General features: G+C 53.4%; 15 non-coding genes across 15 annotated transcripts; 6 read left to right on the plus strand and 9 right to left on the minus strand.

Annotated features, from left to right (window-relative positions):
- Positions 1-462: 462 nt before the first annotated feature.
- On the minus strand, positions 463-534 carry TRNAE-UUC (transfer RNA glutamic acid (anticodon UUC)). The gene has a single exon. It is a non-coding gene; the product is annotated as a tRNA-Glu (tRNA).
- Positions 535-777: 243 nt separating this feature from the next.
- TRNAL-UAA (transfer RNA leucine (anticodon UAA)) lies at positions 778-860 on the plus strand. The gene has a single exon. It is a non-coding gene; the product is annotated as a tRNA-Leu (tRNA).
- A 2,149-nt stretch (positions 861-3,009) lies between these two features.
- Positions 3,010-3,092, plus strand: TRNAL-UAA (transfer RNA leucine (anticodon UAA)). The gene has a single exon. It is a non-coding gene; the product is annotated as a tRNA-Leu (tRNA).
- Positions 3,093-4,218: 1,126 nt separating this feature from the next.
- On the minus strand, positions 4,219-4,290 carry TRNAE-CUC (transfer RNA glutamic acid (anticodon CUC)). Its single transcript has one exon. It is a non-coding gene; the product is annotated as a tRNA-Glu (tRNA).
- A 630-nt stretch (positions 4,291-4,920) lies between these two features.
- Positions 4,921-4,992, minus strand: TRNAE-UUC (transfer RNA glutamic acid (anticodon UUC)). The gene has a single exon. It is a non-coding gene; the product is annotated as a tRNA-Glu (tRNA).
- A 2,160-nt stretch (positions 4,993-7,152) lies between these two features.
- On the minus strand, positions 7,153-7,224 carry TRNAE-UUC (transfer RNA glutamic acid (anticodon UUC)). The gene has a single exon. It is a non-coding gene; the product is annotated as a tRNA-Glu (tRNA).
- Positions 7,225-7,467: 243 nt separating this feature from the next.
- TRNAL-UAA (transfer RNA leucine (anticodon UAA)) lies at positions 7,468-7,550 on the plus strand. Its single transcript has one exon. It is a non-coding gene; the product is annotated as a tRNA-Leu (tRNA).
- Positions 7,551-8,676: 1,126 nt separating this feature from the next.
- Positions 8,677-8,748, minus strand: TRNAE-CUC (transfer RNA glutamic acid (anticodon CUC)). The gene has a single exon. It is a non-coding gene; the product is annotated as a tRNA-Glu (tRNA).
- A 630-nt stretch (positions 8,749-9,378) lies between these two features.
- On the minus strand, positions 9,379-9,450 carry TRNAE-UUC (transfer RNA glutamic acid (anticodon UUC)). The gene has a single exon. It is a non-coding gene; the product is annotated as a tRNA-Glu (tRNA).
- A 243-nt stretch (positions 9,451-9,693) lies between these two features.
- On the plus strand, positions 9,694-9,776 carry TRNAL-UAA (transfer RNA leucine (anticodon UAA)). Its single transcript has one exon. It is a non-coding gene; the product is annotated as a tRNA-Leu (tRNA).
- Positions 9,777-11,925: 2,149 nt separating this feature from the next.
- TRNAL-UAA (transfer RNA leucine (anticodon UAA)) lies at positions 11,926-12,008 on the plus strand. The gene has a single exon. It is a non-coding gene; the product is annotated as a tRNA-Leu (tRNA).
- A 1,126-nt stretch (positions 12,009-13,134) lies between these two features.
- On the minus strand, positions 13,135-13,206 carry TRNAE-CUC (transfer RNA glutamic acid (anticodon CUC)). Its single transcript has one exon. It is a non-coding gene; the product is annotated as a tRNA-Glu (tRNA).
- Positions 13,207-14,151: 945 nt separating this feature from the next.
- Positions 14,152-14,234, plus strand: TRNAL-UAA (transfer RNA leucine (anticodon UAA)). Its single transcript has one exon. It is a non-coding gene; the product is annotated as a tRNA-Leu (tRNA).
- Positions 14,235-15,360: 1,126 nt separating this feature from the next.
- TRNAE-CUC (transfer RNA glutamic acid (anticodon CUC)) lies at positions 15,361-15,432 on the minus strand. The gene has a single exon. It is a non-coding gene; the product is annotated as a tRNA-Glu (tRNA).
- A 2,154-nt stretch (positions 15,433-17,586) lies between these two features.
- On the minus strand, positions 17,587-17,658 carry TRNAE-CUC (transfer RNA glutamic acid (anticodon CUC)). The gene has a single exon. It is a non-coding gene; the product is annotated as a tRNA-Glu (tRNA).
- Positions 17,659-17,866: the final 208 nt, after the last annotated feature.

Here is a 17,866-nt window from a genome sequence, read left to right on the forward strand (position 1 = left end):
TGCTACTGAACCGACGAATTCCTGTACAATCGGGATCCCCGGGAAATCACAAGAGGGACACCTAGTGGCCGCTGATAGCTCAAAGACAGCTGGTACACCTTCTCACACCTACCTCGTTATTCAGCTTGCTGGAAGAATACATTGCGAATGACCGATTCAAGAGTGCAAGGGAGAAGAGTGCTCCAAAGTAGATGTATACATCGCAGCCGGGTTTTCCAGCAATTTACCTTTCTGATGAGCTGGTACTGCACTTTACGCCCACATAGAGCACCTGACTGGGTGGGGGACTGCGTGCGCATGAAGGTGGCTGAGGGCAATGGGAGCAAAGCAACCTGGGACACAGGGGACCCAGCCCCTTTCCTCTGCTTTCGTCTATAGGTCGGGGTGCCTTTTTAAGGACCTTCGATTAAAAAAAGCTGAGCTGCGTGGACAAATTACACACGTCTACGTCTTAGAGGGATCTTCCCTGACCGGGAATCGAACCCGGGCCGCGGCGGTGAAAGCGCCGAATCCTAGCCACTAGACCACCAGGGAGGAGATGCTCTTGTGAGCCTGCCTTGCTCACTTCCTTATTGTGACTAAGCTAACTCCACTGTATAGATTGCCCATAAAGTACGAGTGGGGAAAAGTTAGGTGTCACACAGTGTGTTTGTCATAAGCAATTACCTTTATCCTCCTGCAAAAGCCTTTTTACTCTGCAATCACCTCTTGCTGGACAGCCTGCGCTGGAGCAGCCAGCATGAAAAGGGAGCTGAGTAAGGCAGGGCCTAGGGTCTCACCAGGGTGGCCGAGTGGTTAAGGCGTTGGACTTAAGATCCAATGGACAGTTGTCCGCATGGGTTCGAGCCCCATCCCTGGTATGGGTTTTCAGCGGGTGTGTAGGAACTTGCAGATGCTTTTTTAAAGCATTTTCCTCTGCCCTCCTCACCCTCCCAGTGCCCTTCCTTAACAGTCCCAATTCACGTCTCAGCTGTGGGGTCTGCTGCTACTCTGCACTTAGCATGGATGCTTCCCAAAGCAATGCAGTGCCACCTACGCAGAGCCCCTGCTTAGAGAAATACACCTCCTATGTCTTTTCCCACTGAAGGGAGCAGGAGGAAGTACTTGCTTCCTGGGGAACATGGGCCTGCCACTGGAATTTGTTAACCCGCCTCTTGCGGATTTCTCCCCTTTCTTTGATTTACACCTGCAGGCTCTCCCTTGCCATCGGAGCAGGATCTGCTGATGCAGGCCCGGCTGGATCAAATGTGCAAAGGCTTGTCCCCAGGCCTCGGGAAAAAATTGAGCAGAGATTCCCGCCTCCGCCTCCGCCTCCGCCTCCTCTTGCCTTCCGAACGGGCTTACAAACGGGCAATGCCCTGACGGGTCCCCCACGCCCCATCCTGCCCATGCCCACACCCCTGTATATGAGGGTGACCCATGTCCCTCACCCTCCATGCTCGAACGGAAGACACGTGTGTCCTGAGGGGAGCGCCAGACAGGCATTTCTCCGGCCAGGCAGACCCCTGCAGCACCCGTTAGGCTCCAAAGCCTGTACATTCCCAAGATGCCACTGGTCACTATGCAAATCAGACAGCCCTGGCCACACCCTCTCCGCCGCTGGGATCTGCTGCTTTCGGTACGTGCAGCTCAGCTTTTTCTTACCCTGAACCAGACTTCCGTTTCAGCAAAAAGGTGGGTTGCAGTGGGTCCGGGATGCCATTTGGAGACAAAGCCTGCGGCCCTGTCAAAGATGACTTCCTGCCGCACACCATGTGGTCAGAAGCCTACGAAAAGAAGCGCACCTCGGAATACAGAATCTCACTTCCTCAAGAGCCTTGCACAAGAGATTTTCCTCCCGCCGAGGAAAGCAACTCAAAGGGAACCTTGCGAAAATCAAATTAGGAGCCAGATTGCGGGATGCTAGGCAAACTGTTTGTCAGAAAAGCAAATTCATTTTGAGAAGCCCTGACCTGCGGGAAGGAAAAGCATTCAAGGGCAGAAGAAGGACTGTTCCCTGACCGGGAATCGAACCCGGGCCGCGGCGGTGAGAGCGCAGAATCCTAACCACTAGACCACCAGGGAACCCAGAGCCATACAGCAAAAGTTCCTACACTGCTCTCCTAGTGACAAAGCTCATGGGGGCTGAAAGCATATTTTATTCTACAGCGAATATGAATCAGAACTTGAAAAAACACTCATGATTCCACCAGACTGTTTGTCACTTCCAAGCACAGGCCATCCCCTCCCCCGTGCTACTGAACCGACGAATTCCTGTACAATCGGGATCCCCGGGAAATCACAAGAGGGACACCTAGTGGCCGCTGATAGCTCAAAGACAGCTGGTACACCTTCTCACACCTACCTCGTTATTCAGCTTGCTGGAAGAATACATTGCGAATGACCGATTCAAGAGTGCAAGGGAGAAGAGTGCTCCAAAGTAGATGTATACATCGCAGCCGGGTTTTCCAGCAATTTACCTTTCTGATGAGCTGGTACTGCACTTTACGCCCACATAGAGCACCTGACTGGGTGGGGGACTGCGTGCGCATGAAGGTGGCTGAGGGCAATGGGAGCAAAGCAACCTGGGACACAGGGGACCCAGCCCCTTTCCTCTGCTTTCGTCTATAGGTCGGGGTGCCTTTTTAAGGACCTTCGATTAAAAAAAGCTGAGCTGCGTGGACAAATTACGCACGTCTACGTCTTAGAGGGATCTTACCTGACCGGGAATCGAACCCGGGCCGCGGCGGTGAAAGCGCCGAATCCTAGCCACTAGACCACCAGGGAGGAGATGCTCTTGTGAGCCTGCCTTGCTCACTTCCTTATTGTGACTAAGCTAACTCCACTGTATAGATTGCCCATAAAGTACGAGTGGGGAAAAGTTAGGTGTCACACAGTGTGTTTGTCATAAGCAATTACCTTTATCCTCCTGCAAAAGCCTTTTTACTCTGCAATCACCTCTTGCTGGACAGCCTGCGCTGGAGCAGCCAGCATGAAAAGGGAGCTGAGTAAGGCAGGGCCTAGGGTCTCACCAGGGTGGCCGAGTGGTTAAGGCGTTGGACTTAAGATCCAATGGACAGTTGTCCGCATGGGTTCGAGCCCCATCCCTGGTATGGGTTTTCAGCGGGTGTGTAGGAACTTGCAGATGCTTTTTTAAAGCATTTTCCTCTGCCCTCCTCACCCTCCCAGTGCCCTTCCTTAACAGTCCCAATTCACGTCTCAGCTGTGGGGTCTGCTGCTACTCTGCACTTAGCATGGATGCTTCCCAAAGCAATGCAGTGCCACCTACGCAGAGCCCCTGCTTAGAGAAATACACCTCCTATGTCTTTTCCCACTGAAGGGAGCAGGAGGAAGTACTTGCTTCCTGGGGAACATGGGCCTGCCACTGGAATTTGTTAACCCGCCTCTTGCGGATTTCTCCCCTTTCTTTGATTTACACCTGCAGGCTCTCCCTTGCCATCGGAGCAGGATCTGCTGATGCAGGCCCGGCTGGATCAAATGTGCAAAGGCTTGTCCCCAGGCCTCGGGAAAAAATTGAGCAGAGATTCCCGCCTCCGCCTCCGCCTCCTCTTGCCTTCCGAACGGGCTTCCAAACGGGCAATGCCCTGACGGGTCCCCCACGCCCCATCCTGCCTATGCCCACACCCCTGTATATGAGGGTGACCCATGTCCCTCACCCTCCATGCTCGAACGGAAGACACGTGTGTCCTGAGGGGAGCGCCAGACAGGCATTTCTCCGGCCAGGCAGACCCCTGCAGCACCCGTTAGGCTCCAAAGCCTGTACATTCCCAAGATGCCACTGGTCACTATGCAAATCAGACAGCCCTGGCCACACCCTCTCCGCCGCTGGGCTCTGCTGCTTTCGGTACGTGCAGCTCAGCTTTTTCTTACCCTGAACCAGACTTCCGTTTCAGCAAAAAGGTGGGTTGCAGTGGGTCCGGGATGCCATTTGGAGACAAAGCCTGCGTCCCTGTCAAAGATGACTTCCTGCCGCACACCATGTGGTCAGAAGCCTACGAAAAGAAGCGCACCTCGGAATACAGAATCTCACTTCCTCAAGAGCCTTGCACAAGAGATTTTCCTCCCGCCGAGGAAAGCAACTCAAAGGGAACCTTGCGAAAATCAAATTAGGAGCCAGATTGCGGGATGCTAGGCAAACTGTTTGTCAGAAAAGCAAATTCATTTTGAGAAGCCCTGACCTGCGGGAAGGAAAAGCATTCAAGGGCAGAAGAAGGACTGTTCCCTGACCGGGAATCGAACCCGGGCCGCGGCGGTGAGAGCGCCGAATCCTAACCACTAGACCACCAGGGAACCCACAGCCAAACAGCAAAAGTTCCTACACTGCTCTCCTAGTGACAAAGCTCATGGGGGCTGAAAGCATATTTTATTCTACAGCGAATATGAATCAGAACTTGAAAAAACACTCATGATTCCACCAGACTGTTTGTCACTTCCAAGCACAGGCCATCCCCTCCCCCGTGCTACTGAACCGACGAATTCCTGTACAATCGGGATCCCCGGGAAATCACAAGAGGGACACCTAGTGGCCGCTGATAGCTCAAAGACAGCTGGTACACCTTCTCACACCTACCTCGTTATTCAGCTTGCTGGAAGAATACATTGCGAATGACCGATTCAAGAGTGCAAGGGAGAAGAGTGCTCCAAAGTAGATGTATACATCGCAGCCGGGTTTTCCAGCAATTTACCTTTCTGATGAGCTGGTACTGCACTTTACGCCCACATAGAGCACCTGACTGGGTGGGGGACTGCGTGCGCATGAAGGTGGCTGAGGGCAATGGGAGCAAAGCAACCTGGGACACAGGGGACCCAGCCCCTTTCCTCTGCTTTCGTCTATAGGTCGGGGTGCCTTTTTAAGGACCTTCGATTAAAAAAAGCTGAGCTGCGTGGACAAATTACGCACGTCTACGTCTTAGAGGGATCTTCCCTGACCGGGAATCGAACCCGGGCCGCGGCGGTGAAAGCGCCGAATCCTAGCCACTAGACCACCAGGGAGGAGATGCTCTTGTGAGCCTGCCTTGCTCACTTCCTTATTGTGACTAAGCTAACTCCACTGTATAGATTGCCCATAAAGTACGAGTGGGGAAAAGTTAGGTGTCACACAGTGTGTTTGTCATAAGCAATTACCTTTATCCTCCTGCAAAAGCCTTTTTACTCTGCAATCACCTCTTGCTGGACAGCCTGCGCTGGAGCAGCCAGCATGAAAAGGGAGCTGAGTAAGGCAGGACCTAGGGTCTCACCAGGGTGGCCGAGTGGTTAAGGCGTTGGACTTAAGATCCAATGGACAGTTGTCCGCATGGGTTCGAGCCCTATCCCTGGTATGGGTTTTCAGTGGGTGTGTAGGAACTTGCAGATGCTTTTGTAAAGCATTTTCCTCTGCCCTCCTCACCCTCCCAGTGCCCTTCCTTAACAGTCCCAATTCACGTCTCAGCTGTGGGGTCTGCTGCTACTCTGCACTTAGCATGGATGTTTGCCAAAGCAATGCAGTGCCACCTACGCAGAGCCCCTGCTTAGAGAAATACACCTCCTATGTCTTTTCCCACTGAAGGTAGCAGGAGGAAGTACTTGCTTCCTGGGGAACATGGGCCTGCCACTGGAATTTGTTAACCCGCCTCTTGCGGATTTCTCCCCTTTCTTTGATTTACACCTGCAGGCTCTCCCTTGCCATCGGAGCAGGATCTGCTGATGCAGGCCCGGCTGGATCAAATGTGCAAAGGCTTGTCCCCAGGCCTCGGGAAAAAATTGAGCAGAGATTCCCGCCTCCGCCTCCGCCTCCGCCTCCTCTTGCCTTCCGAACGGGCTTCCAAACGGGCAATGCCCTGACGGGTCCCCCACGCCCCATCCTGCCCATGCCCACACCCCTGTATATGAGGGTGACCCATGTCCCTCACCCTCCATGCTCGAACGGAAGACACGTGTGTCCTGAGGGGAGCGCCAGACAGGCATTTCTCCGGCCAGGCAGACCCCTGCAGCACCCGTTAGGCTCCAAAGCCTGTACATTCCCAAGATGCCACTGGTCACTATGCAAATCAGACAGCCCTGGCCACACCCTCTCCGCCGCTGGGATCTGCTGCTTTCGGTACGTGCAGCTCAGCTTTTTCTTACCCTGAACCAGACTTCCGTTTCAGCAAAAAGGTGGGTTGCAGTGGGTCCGGGATGCCATTTGGAGACAAAGCCTGCGGCCCTGTCAAAGATGACTTCCTGCCGCACACCATGTGGTCAGAAGCCTACGAAAAGAAGCGCACCTCGGAATACAGAATCTCACTTCCTCAAGAGCCTTGCACAAGAGATTTTCCTCCCGCCGAGGAAAGCAACTCAAAGGGAACCTTGCGAAAATCAAATTAGGAGCCAGATTGCGGGATGCTAGGCAAACTGTTTGTCAGAAAAGCAAATTCATTTTGAGAAGCCCTGACCTGCGGGAAGGAAAAGCATTCAAGGGCAGAAGAAGGACTGTTCCCTGACCGGGAATCGAACCCGGGCCGCGGCAGTGAGAGCGCCGAATCCTAACCACTAGACCACCAGGGAACCCACAGCCATACAGCAAAAGTTCCTACACTGCTCTCCTAGTGACAAAGCTCATGGGGGCTGAAAGCATATTTTATTCTACAGCGAATATGAATCAGAACTTGAAAAAACACTCATGATTCCACCAGACTGTTTGTCACTTCCAAGCACAGGCCATCCCCTCCCCCGTGCTACTGAACCGACGAATTCCTGTACAATCGGGATCCCCGGGAAATCACAAGAGGGACACCTAGTGGCCGCTGATAGCTCAAAGACAGCTGGTACACCTTCTCACACCTACCTCGTTATTCAGCTTGCTGGAAGAATACATTGCGAATGACCGATTCAAGAGTGCAAGGGAGAAGAGTGCTCCAAAGTAGATGTATACATCGCAGCCGGGTTTTCCAGCAATTTACCTTTCTGATGAGCTGGTACTGCACTTTACGCCCACATAGAGCACCTGACTGGGTGGGGGACTGCGTGCGCATGAAGGTGGCTGAGGGCAATGGGAGCAAAGCAACCTGGGACACAGGGGACCCAGCCCCTTTCCTCTGCTTTCGTCTATAGGTCGGGGTGCCTTTTTAAGGACCTTCGATTAAAAAAAGCTGAGCTGCGTGGACAAATTACACACGTCTACGTCTTAGAGGGATCTTCCCTGACCGGGAATCGAACCCGGGCCGCGGCGGTGAAAGCGCCGAATCCTAGCCACTAGACCACCAGGGAGGAGATGCTCTTGTGAGCCTGCCTTGCTCACTTCCTTATTGTGACTAAGCTAACTCCACTGTATAGATTGCCCATAAAGTACGAGTGGGGAAAAGTTAGGTGTCACACAGTGTGTTTGTCATAAGCAATTACCTTTATCCTCCTGCAAAAGCCTTTTTACTCTGCAATCACCTCTTGCTGGACAGCCTGCGCTGGAGCAGCCAGCATGAAAAGGGAGCTGAGTAAGGCAGGGCCTAGGGTCTCACCAGGGTGGCCGAGTGGTTAAGGCGTTGGACTTAAGATCCAATGGACAGTTGTCCGCATGGGTTCGAGCCCCATCCCTGGTATGGGTTTTCAGCGGGTGTGTAGGAACTTGCAGATGCTTTTGTAAAGCATTTTCCTCTGCCCTCCTCACCCTCCCAGTGCCCTTCCTTAACAGTCCCAATTCACGTCTCAGCTGTGGGGTCTGCTGCTACTCTGCACTTAGCATGGATGTTTGCCAAAGCAATGCAGTGCCACCTACGCAGAGCCCCTGCTTAGAGAAATACACCTCCTATGTCTTTTCCCACTGAAGGGAGCAGGAGGAAGTACTTGCTTCCTGGGGAACATGGGCCTGCCACTGGAATTTGTTAACCCGCCTCTTGCGGATTTCTCCCCTTTCTTTGATTTACACCTGCAGGCTCTCCCTTGCCATCGGAGCAGGATCTGCTGATGCAGGCCCGGCTGGATCAAATGTGCAAAGGCTTGTCCCCAGGCCTCGGGAAAAAATTGAGCAGAGATTCCCGCCTCCGCCTCCGCCTCCTCTTGCCTTCCGAACGGGCTTCCAAACGGGCAATGCCCTGACGGGTCCCCCACGCCCCATCCTGCCCATGCCCACACCCCTGTATATGAGGGTGACCCATGTCCCTCACCCTCCATGCTCGAACGGAAGACACGTGTGTCCTGAGGGGAGCGCCAGACAGGCATTTCTCCGGCCAGGCAGACCCCTGCAGCACCCGTTAGGCTCCAAAGCCTGTACATTCCCAAGATGCCACTGGTCACTATGCAAATCAGACAGCCCTGGCCACACCCTCTCCGCCGCTGGGCTCTGCTGCTTTCGGTACGTGCAGCTCAGCTTTTTCTTACCCTGAACCAGACTTCCGTTTCAGCAAAAAGGTGGGTTGCAGTGGGTCCGGGATGCCATTTGGAGACAAAGCCTGCGGCCCTGTCAAAGATGACTTCCTGCCGCACACCATGTGGTCAGAAGCCTACGAAAAGAAGCGCACCTCGGAATACAGAATCTCACTTCCTCAAGAGCCTTGCACAAGAGATTTTCCTCCCGCCGAGGAAAGCAACTCAAAGGGAACCTTGCGAAAATCAAATTAGGAGCCAGATTGCGGGATGCTAGGCAAACTGTTTGTCAGAAAAGCAAATTCATTTTGAGAAGCCCTGACCTGCGGGAAGGAAAAGCATTCAAGGGCAGAAGAAGGACTGTTCCCTGACCGGGAATCGAACCCGGGCCGCGGCGGTGAGAGCGCCGAATCCTAACCACTAGACCACCAGGGAACCCACAGCCATACAGCAAAAGTTCCTACACTGCTCTCCTAGTGACAAAGCTCATGGGGGCTGAAAGCATATTTTATTCTACAGCGAATATGAATCAGAACTTGAAAAAACACTCATGATTCCACCAGACTGTTTGTCACTTCCAAGCACAGGCCATCCCCTCCCCCGTGCTACTGAACCGACGAATTCCTGTACAATCGGGATCCCCGGGAAATCACAAGAGGGACACCTAGTGGCCGCTGATAGCTCAAAGACAGCTGGTACACCTTCTCACACCTACCTCGTTATTCAGCTTGCTGGAAGAATACATTGCGAATGACCGATTCAAGAGTGCAAGGGAGAAGAGTGCTCCAAAGTAGATGTATACATCGCAGCCGGGTTTTCCAGCAATTTACCTTTCTGATGAGCTGGTACTGCACTTTACGCCCACATAGAGCACCTGACTGGGTGGGGGACTGCGTGCGCATGAAGGTGGCTGAGGGCAATGGGAGCAAAGCAACCTGGGACACAGGGGACCCAGCCCCTTTCCTCTGCTTTCGTCTATAGGTCGGGGTGCCTTTTTAAGGACCTTCGATTAAAAAAAGCTGAGCTGCGTGGACAAATTACACACGTCTACGTCTTAGAGGGATCTTCCCTGACCGGGAATCGAACCCGGGCCGCGGCGGTGAAAGCGCCGAATCCTAGCCACTAGACCACCAGGGAGGAGATGCTCTTGTGAGCCTGCCTTGCTCACTTCCTTATTGTGACTAAGCTAACTCCACTGTATAGATTGCCCATAAAGTACGAGTGGGGAAAAGTTAGGTGTCACACAGTGTGTTTGTCATAAGCAATTACCTTTATCCTCCTGCAAAAGCCTTTTTACTCTGCAATCACCTCTTGCTGGACAGCCTGCGCTGGAGCAGCCAGCATGAAAAGGGAGCTGAGTAAGGCAGGGCCTAGGGTCTCACCAGGGTGGCCGAGTGGTTAAGGCGTTGGACTTAAGATCCAATGGACAGTTGTCCGCATGGGTTCGAGCCCCATCCCTGGTATGGGTTTTCAGCGGGTGTGTAGGAACTTGCAGATGCTTTTTTAAAGCATTTTCCTCTGCCCTCCTCACCCTCCCAGTGCCCTTCCTTAACAGTCCCAATTCACGTCTCAGCTGTGGGGTCTGCTGCTACTCTGCACTTAGCATGGATGCTTCCCAAAGCAATGCAGTGCCACCTACGCAGAGCCCCTGCTTAGAGAAATACACCTCCTATGTCTTTTCCCACTGAAGGGAGCAGGAGGAAGTACTTGCTTCCTGGGGAACATGGGCCTGCCACTGGAATTTGTTAACCCGCCTCTTGCGGATTTCTCCCCTTTCTTTGATTTACACCTGCAGGCTCTCCCTTGCCATCGGAGCAGGATCTGCTGATGCAGGCCCGGCTGGATCAAATGTGCAAAGGCTTGTCCCCAGGCCTCGGGAAAAAATTGAGCAGAGATTCCCGCCTCCGCCTCCGCCTCCGCCTCCTCTTGCCTTCCGAACGGGCTTCCAAACGGGCAATGCCCTGACGGGTCCCCCACGCCCCATCCTGCCCATGCCCACACCCCTGTATATGAGGGTGACCCATGTCCCTCACCCTCCATGCTCGAACGGAAGACACGTGTGTCCTGAGGGGAGCGCCAGACAGGCATTTCTCCGGCCAGGCAGACCCCTGCAGCACCCGTTAGGCTCCAAAGCCTGTACATTCCCAAGATGCCACTGGTCACTATGCAAATCAGACAGCCCTGGCCACACCCTCTCCGCCGCTGGGATCTGCTGCTTTCGGTACGTGCAGCTCAGCTTTTTCTTACCCTGAACCAGACTTCCGTTTCAGCAAAAAGGTGGGTTGCAGTGGGTCCGGGATGCCATTTGGAGACAAAGCCTGCGGCCCTGTCAAAGATGACTTCCTGCCGCACACCATGTGGTCAGAAGCCTACGAAAAGAAGCGCACCTCGGAATACAGAATCTCACTTCCTCAAGAGCCTTGCACAAGAGATTTTCCTCCCGCCGAGGAAAGCAACTCAAAGGGAACCTTGCGAAAATCAAATTAGGAGCCAGATTGCGGGATGCTAGGCAAACTGTTTGTCAGAAAAGCAAATTCATTTTGAGAAGCCCTGACCTGCGGGAAGGAAAAGCATTCAAGGGCAGAAGAAGGACTGTTCCCTGACCGGGAATCGAACCCGGGCCGCGGCGGTGAGAGCGCAGAATCCTAACCACTAGACCACCAGGGAACCCAGAGCCATACAGCAAAAGTTCCTACACTGCTCTCCTAGTGACAAAGCTCATGGGGGCTGAAAGCATATTTTATTCTACAGCGAATATGAATCAGAACTTGAAAAAACACTCATGATTCCACCAGACTGTTTGTCACTTCCAAGCACAGGCCATCCCCTCCCCCGTGCTACTGAACCGACGAATTCCTGTACAATCGGGATCCCCGGGAAATCACAAGAGGGACACCTAGTGGCCGCTGATAGCTCAAAGACAGCTGGTACACCTTCTCACACCTACCTCGTTATTCAGCTTGCTGGAAGAATACATTGCGAATGACCGATTCAAGAGTGCAAGGGAGAAGAGTGCTCCAAAGTAGATGTATACATCGCAGCCGGGTTTTCCAGCAATTTACCTTTCTGATGAGCTGGTACTGCACTTTACGCCCACATAGAGCACCTGACTGGGTGGGGGACTGCGTGCGCATGAAGGTGGCTGAGGGCAATGGGAGCAAAGCAACCTGGGACACAGGGGACCCAGCCCCTTTCCTCTGCTTTCGTCTATAGGTCGGGGTGCCTTTTTAAGGACCTTCGATTAAAAAAAGCTGAGCTGCGTGGACAAATTACGCACGTCTACGTCTTAGAGGGATCTTACCTGACCGGGAATCGAACCCGGGCCGCGGCGGTGAAAGCGCCGAATCCTAGCCACTAGACCACCAGGGAGGAGATGCTCTTGTGAGCCTGCCTTGCTCACTTCCTTATTGTGACTAAGCTAACTCCACTGTATAGATTGCCCATAAAGTACGAGTGGGGAAAAGTTAGGTGTCACACAGTGTGTTTGTCATAAGCAATTACCTTTATCCTCCTGCAAAAGCCTTTTTACTCTGCAATCACCTCTTGCTGGACAGCCTGCGCTGGAGCAGCCAGCATGAAAAGGGAGCTGAGTAAGGCAGGGCCTAGGGTCTCACCAGGGTGGCCGAGTGGTTAAGGCGTTGGACTTAAGATCCAATGGACAGTTGTCCGCATGGGTTCGAGCCCCATCCCTGGTATGGGTTTTCAGCGGGTGTGTAGGAACTTGCAGATGCTTTTTTAAAGCATTTTCCTCTGCCCTCCTCACCCTCCCAGTGCCCTTCCTTAACAGTCCCAATTCACGTCTCAGCTGTGGGGTCTGCTGCTACTCTGCACTTAGCATGGATGCTTCCCAAAGCAATGCAGTGCCACCTACGCAGAGCCCCTGCTTAGAGAAATACACCTCCTATGTCTTTTCCCACTGAAGGTAGCAGGAGGAAGTACTTGCTTCCTGGGGAACATGGGCCTGCCACTGGAATTTGTTAACCCGCCTCTTGCGGATTTCTCCCCTTTCTTTGATTTACACCTGCAGGCTCTCCCTTGCCATCGGAGCAGGATCTGCTGATGCAGGCCCGGCTGGATCAAATGTGCAAAGGCTTGTCCCCAGGCCTCGGGAAAAAATTGAGCAGAGATTCCCGCCTCCGCCTCCGCCTCCTCTTGCCTTCCGAACGGGCTTCCAAACGGGCAATGCCCTGACGGGTCCCCCACGCCCCATCCTGCCCATGCCCACACCCCTGTATATGAGGGTGACCCATGTCCCTCACCCTCCATGCTCGAACGGAAGACACGTGTGTCCTGAGGGGAGCGCCAGACAGGCATTTCTCCGGCCAGGCAGACCCCTGCAGCACCCGTTAGGCTCCAAAGCCTGTACATTCCCAAGATGCCACTGGTCACTATGCAAATCAGACAGCCCTGGCCACACCCTCTCCGCCGCTGGGCTCTGCTGCTTTCGGTACGTGCAGCTCAGCTTTTTCTTACCCTGAACCAGACTTCCGTTTCAGCAAAAAGGTGGGTTGCAGTGGGTCCGGGATGCCATTTGGAGACAAAGCCTGCGGCCCTGTCAAAGATGACTTCCTGCCGCACACCATGTGGTCAGAAGCCTACGAAAAGAAGCGCACCTCGGAATACAGAATCTCACTTCCTCAAGAGCCTTGCACAAGAGATTTTCCTCCCGCCGAGGAAAGCAACTCAAAGGGAACCTTGCGAAAATCAAATTAGGAGCCAGATTGCGGGATGCTAGGCAAACTGTTTGTCAGAAAAGCAAATTCATTTTGAGAAGCCCTGACCTGCGGGAAGGAAAAGCATTCAAGGGCAGAAGAAGGACTGTTCCCTGACCGGGAATCGAACCCGGGCCGCGGCGGTGAGAGCGCCGAATCCTAACCACTAGACCACCAGGGAACCCACAGCCATACAGCAAAAGTTCCTACACTGCTCTCCTAGTGACAAAGCTCATGGGGGCTGAAAGCATATTTTATTCTACAGCGAATATGAATCAGAACTTGAAAAAACACTCATGATTCCACCAGACTGTTTGTCACTTCCAAGCACAGGCCATCCCCTCCCCCGTGCTACTGAACCGACGAATTCCTGTACAATCGGGATCCCCGGGAAATCACAAGAGGGACACCTAGTGGCCGCTGATAGCTCAAAGACAGCTGGTACACCTTCTCACACCTACCTCGTTATTCAGCTTGCTGGAAGAATACATTGCGAATGACCGATTCAAGAGTGCAAGGGAGAAGAGTGCTCCAAAGTAGATGTATACATCGCAGCCGGGTTTTCCAGCAATTTACCTTTCTGATGAGCTGGTACTGCACTTTACGCCCACATAGAGCACCTGACTGGGTGGGGGACTGCGTGCGCATGAAGGTGGCTGAGGGCAATGGGAGCAAAGCAACCTGGGACACAGGGGACCCAGCCCCTTTCCTCTGCTTTCGTCTATAGGTCGGGGTGCCTTTTTAAGGACCTTCGATTAAAAAAAGCTGAGCTGCGTGGACAAATTACACACGTCTACGTCTTAGAGGGATCTTCCCTGACCGGGAATCGAACCCGGGCCGCGGCAGTGAAAGCGCCGAATCCTAGCCACTAGACCACCAGGGAGGAGATGCTCTTGTGAGCCTGCCTTGCTCACTTCCTTATTGTGACTAAGCTAACTCCACTGTATAGATTGCCCATAAAGTACGAGTGGGGAAAAGTTAGGTGTCACACAGTGTGTTTGTCATAAGCAATTACCTTTATCCTCCTGCAAAAGCCTTTTTACTCTGCAATCACCTCTTGTTGGACAGCCTGCGCTGGAGCAGCCAGCATGAAAAGGGAGCTGAGTAAGGTAGGGCCTAGGGTCTCACCAGGGTGGCCGAGTGGTTAAGGCGTTGGACTTAAGATCCAATGGACAGTTGTCCGCATGGGTTCGAGCCCCATCCCTGGTATGGGTTTTCAGCGGGTGTGTAGGAACTTGCAGATGCTTTTTTAAAGCATTTTCCTCTGCCCTCCTCACCCTCCCAGTGCCCTTCCTTAACAGTCCCAATTCACGTCTCAGCTGTGGGGTCTGCTGCTACTCTGCACTTAGCATGGATGCTTCCCAAAGCAATGCAGTGCCACCTACGCAGAGCCCCTGCTTAGAGAAATACACCTCCTATGTCTTTTCCCACTGAAGGGAGCAGGAGGAAGTACTTGCTTCCTGGGGAACATGGGCCTGCCACTGGAATTTGTTAACCCGCCTCTTGCGGATTTCTCCCCTTTCTTTGATTTACACCTGCAGGCTCTCCATTGCCATCGGAGCAGGATCTGCTGATGCAGGCCCGGCTGGATCAAATGTGCAAAGGCTTGTCCCCAGGCCTCGGGAAAAAATTGAGCAGAGATTCCCGCCTCCGCCTCCGCCTCCTCTTGCCTTCCGAACGGGCTTCCAAACGGGCAATGCCCTGACGGGTCCCCCACGCCCCATCCTGCCCATGCCCACACCCCTGTATATGAGGGTGACCCATGTCCCTCACCCTCCATGCTCGAACGGAAGACACGTGTGTCCTGAGGGGAGCGCCAGACAGGCATTTCTCCGGCCAGGCAGACCCCTGCAGCACCCGTTAGGCTTCAAAGCCTGTACATTCCCAAGATGCCACTGGTCACTATGCAAATCAGACAGCCCTGGCCACACCCTCTCCGCCGCTGGGCTCTGCTGCTTTCGGTACGTGCAGCTCAGCTTTTTCTTACCCTGAACCAGACTTCCGTTTCAGCAAAAAGGTGGGTTGCAGTGGGTCCGGGATGCCATTTGGAGACAAAGCCTGCGGCCCTGTCAAAGATGACTTCCTGCCGCACACCATGTGGTCAGAAGCCTACGAAAAGAAGCGCACCTCGGAATACAGAATCTCACTTCCTCAAGAGCCTTGCACAAGAGATTTTCCTCCCGCCGAGGAAAGCAACTCAAAGGGAACCTTGCGAAAATCAAATTAGGAGCCAGATTGCGGGATGCTAGGCAAACTGTTTGTCAGAAAAGCAAATTCATTTTGAGAAGCCCTGACCTGCGGGAAGGAAAAGCATTCAAGGGCAGAAGAAGGACTGTTCCCTGACCGGGAATCGAACCCGGGCCGCGGCGGTGAGAGCGCCGAATCCTAACCACTAGACCACCAGGGAACCCACAGCCATACAGCAAAAGTTCCTACACTGCTCTCCTAGTGACAAAGCTCATGGGGGCTGAAAGCATATTTTATTCTACAGCGAATATGAATCAGAACTTGAAAAAACACTCATGATTCCACCAGACTGTTTGTCACTTCCAAGCACAGGCCATCCCCTCCCCCGTGCTACTGAACCGACGAATTCCTGTACAATCGGGATCCCCGGGAAATCACAAGAGGGACACCTAGTGGCCGCTGATAGCTCAAAGACAGCTGGTACACCTTCTCACACCTACCTCGTTATTCAGCTTGCTGGAAGAATACATTGCGAATGACCGATTCAAGAGTGCAAGGGAGAAGAGTGCTCCAAAGTAGATGTATACATCGCAGCCGGGTTTTCCAGCAATTTACCTTTCTGATGAGCTGGTACTGCACTTTACGCCCACATAGAGCACCTGACTGGGTGGGGGACTGCGTGCGCATGAAGGTGGCTGAGGGCAATGGGAGCAAAGCAACCTGGGACACAGGGGACCCAGCCCCTTTCCTCTGCTTTCGTCTATAGGTCGGGGTGCCTTTTTAAGGACCTTCGATTAAAAAAAGCTGAGCTGCGTGGACAAATTACGCACGTCTACGTCTTAGAGGGATCTTCCCTGACCGGGAATTGAACCCGGGCCGCGGCGGTGAAAGCGCCGAATCCTAGCCACTAGACCACCAGGGAGGAGATGCTCTTGTGAGCCTGCCTTGCTCACTTCCTTATTGTGACTAAGCTAACTCCACTGTATAGATTGCCCATAAAGTACGAGTGGGGAAAAGTTAGGTGTCACACAGTGTGTTTGTCATAAGCAATTACCTTTATCCTCCTGCAAAAGCCTTTTTACTCTGCAATCACCTCTTGCTGGACAGCCTGCGCTGGAGCAGCCAGCATGAAAAGGGAGCTGAGTAAGGCAGGACCTAGGGTCTCACCAGGGTGGCCGAGTGGTTAAGGCGTTGGACTTAAGATCCAATGGATAGTTGTCCGCATGGGTTCGAGCCCCATCCCTGGTATGGGTTTTCAGTGGGTGTGTAGGAACTTGCAGATGCTTTTGTAAAGCATTTTCCTCTGCCCTCCTCACCCTCCCAGTGCCCTTCCTTAACAGTCCCAATTCACGTCTCAGCTGTGGGGTCTGCTGCTACTCTGCACTTAGCATGGATGTTTGCCAAAGCAATGCAGTGCCACCTACGCAGAGCCCCTGCTTAGAGAAATACACCTCCTATGTCTTTTCCCACTGAAGGTAGCAGGAGGAAGTACTTGCTTCCTGGGGAACATGGGCCTGCCACTGGAATTTGTTAACCCGCCTCTTGCGGATTTCTCCCCTTTCTTTGATTTACACCTGCAGGCTCTCCCTTGCCATCGGAGCAGGATCTGCTGATGCAGGCCCGGCTGGATCAAATGTGCAAAGGCTTGTCCCCAGGCCTCGGGAAAAAATTGAGCAGAGATTCCCGCCTCCGCCTCCGCCTCCTCTTGCCTTCCGAACGGGCTTCCAAACGGGCAATGCCCTGACGGGTCCCCCACGCCCCATCCTGCCCATGCCCACACCCCTGTATATGAGGGTGACCCATGTCCCTCACCCTCCATGCTCGAACGGAAGACACGTGTGTCCTGAGGGGAGCGCCAGACAGGCATTTCTCCGGCCAGGCAGACCCCTGCAGCACCCGTTAGGCTCCAAAGCCTGTACATTCCCAAGATGCCACTGGTCACTATGCAAATCAGACAGCCCTGGCCACACCCTCTCCGCCGCTGGGCTCTGCTGCTTTCGGTACGTGCAGCTCAGCTTTTTCTTACCCTGAACCAGACTTCCGTTTCAGCAAAAAGGTGGGTTGCAGTGGGTCCGGGATGCCATTTGGAGACAAAGCCTGCGGCCCTGTCAAAGATGACTTCCTGCCGCACACCATGTGGTCAGAAGCCTACGAAAAGAAGCGCACCTCGGAATACAGAATCTCACTTCCTCAAGAGCCTTGCACAAGAGATTTTCCTCCCGCCGAGGAAAGCAACTCAAAGGGAACCTTGCGAAAATCAAATTAGGAGCCAGATTGCGGGATGCTAGGCAAACTGTTTGTCAGAAAAGCAAATTCATTTTGAGAAGCCCTGACCTGCGGGAAGGAAAAGCATTCAAGGGCAGAAGAAGGACTGTTCCCTGACCGGGAATCGAACCCGGGCCGCGGCGGTGAGAGCGCCGAATCCTAACCACTAGACCACCAGGGAACCCACAGCCATACAGCAAAAGTTCCTACACTGCTCTCCTAGTGACAAAGCTCATGGGGGCTGAAAGCATATTTTATTCTACAGCGAATATGAATCAGAACTTGAAAAAACACTCATGATTCCACCAGACTGTTTGTCACTTCCAAGCACAGGCCATCCCCTCCCCCGTGCTACTGAACCGACGAATTCCTGTACAATCGGGATCCCC

This window comes from Triturus cristatus, chromosome 5_2 (assembly GCF_964204655.1).
Source record: "Triturus cristatus chromosome 5_2, aTriCri1.1, whole genome shotgun sequence".
NCBI lineage: Eukaryota > Metazoa > Chordata > Amphibia > Caudata > Salamandridae > Triturus > Triturus cristatus.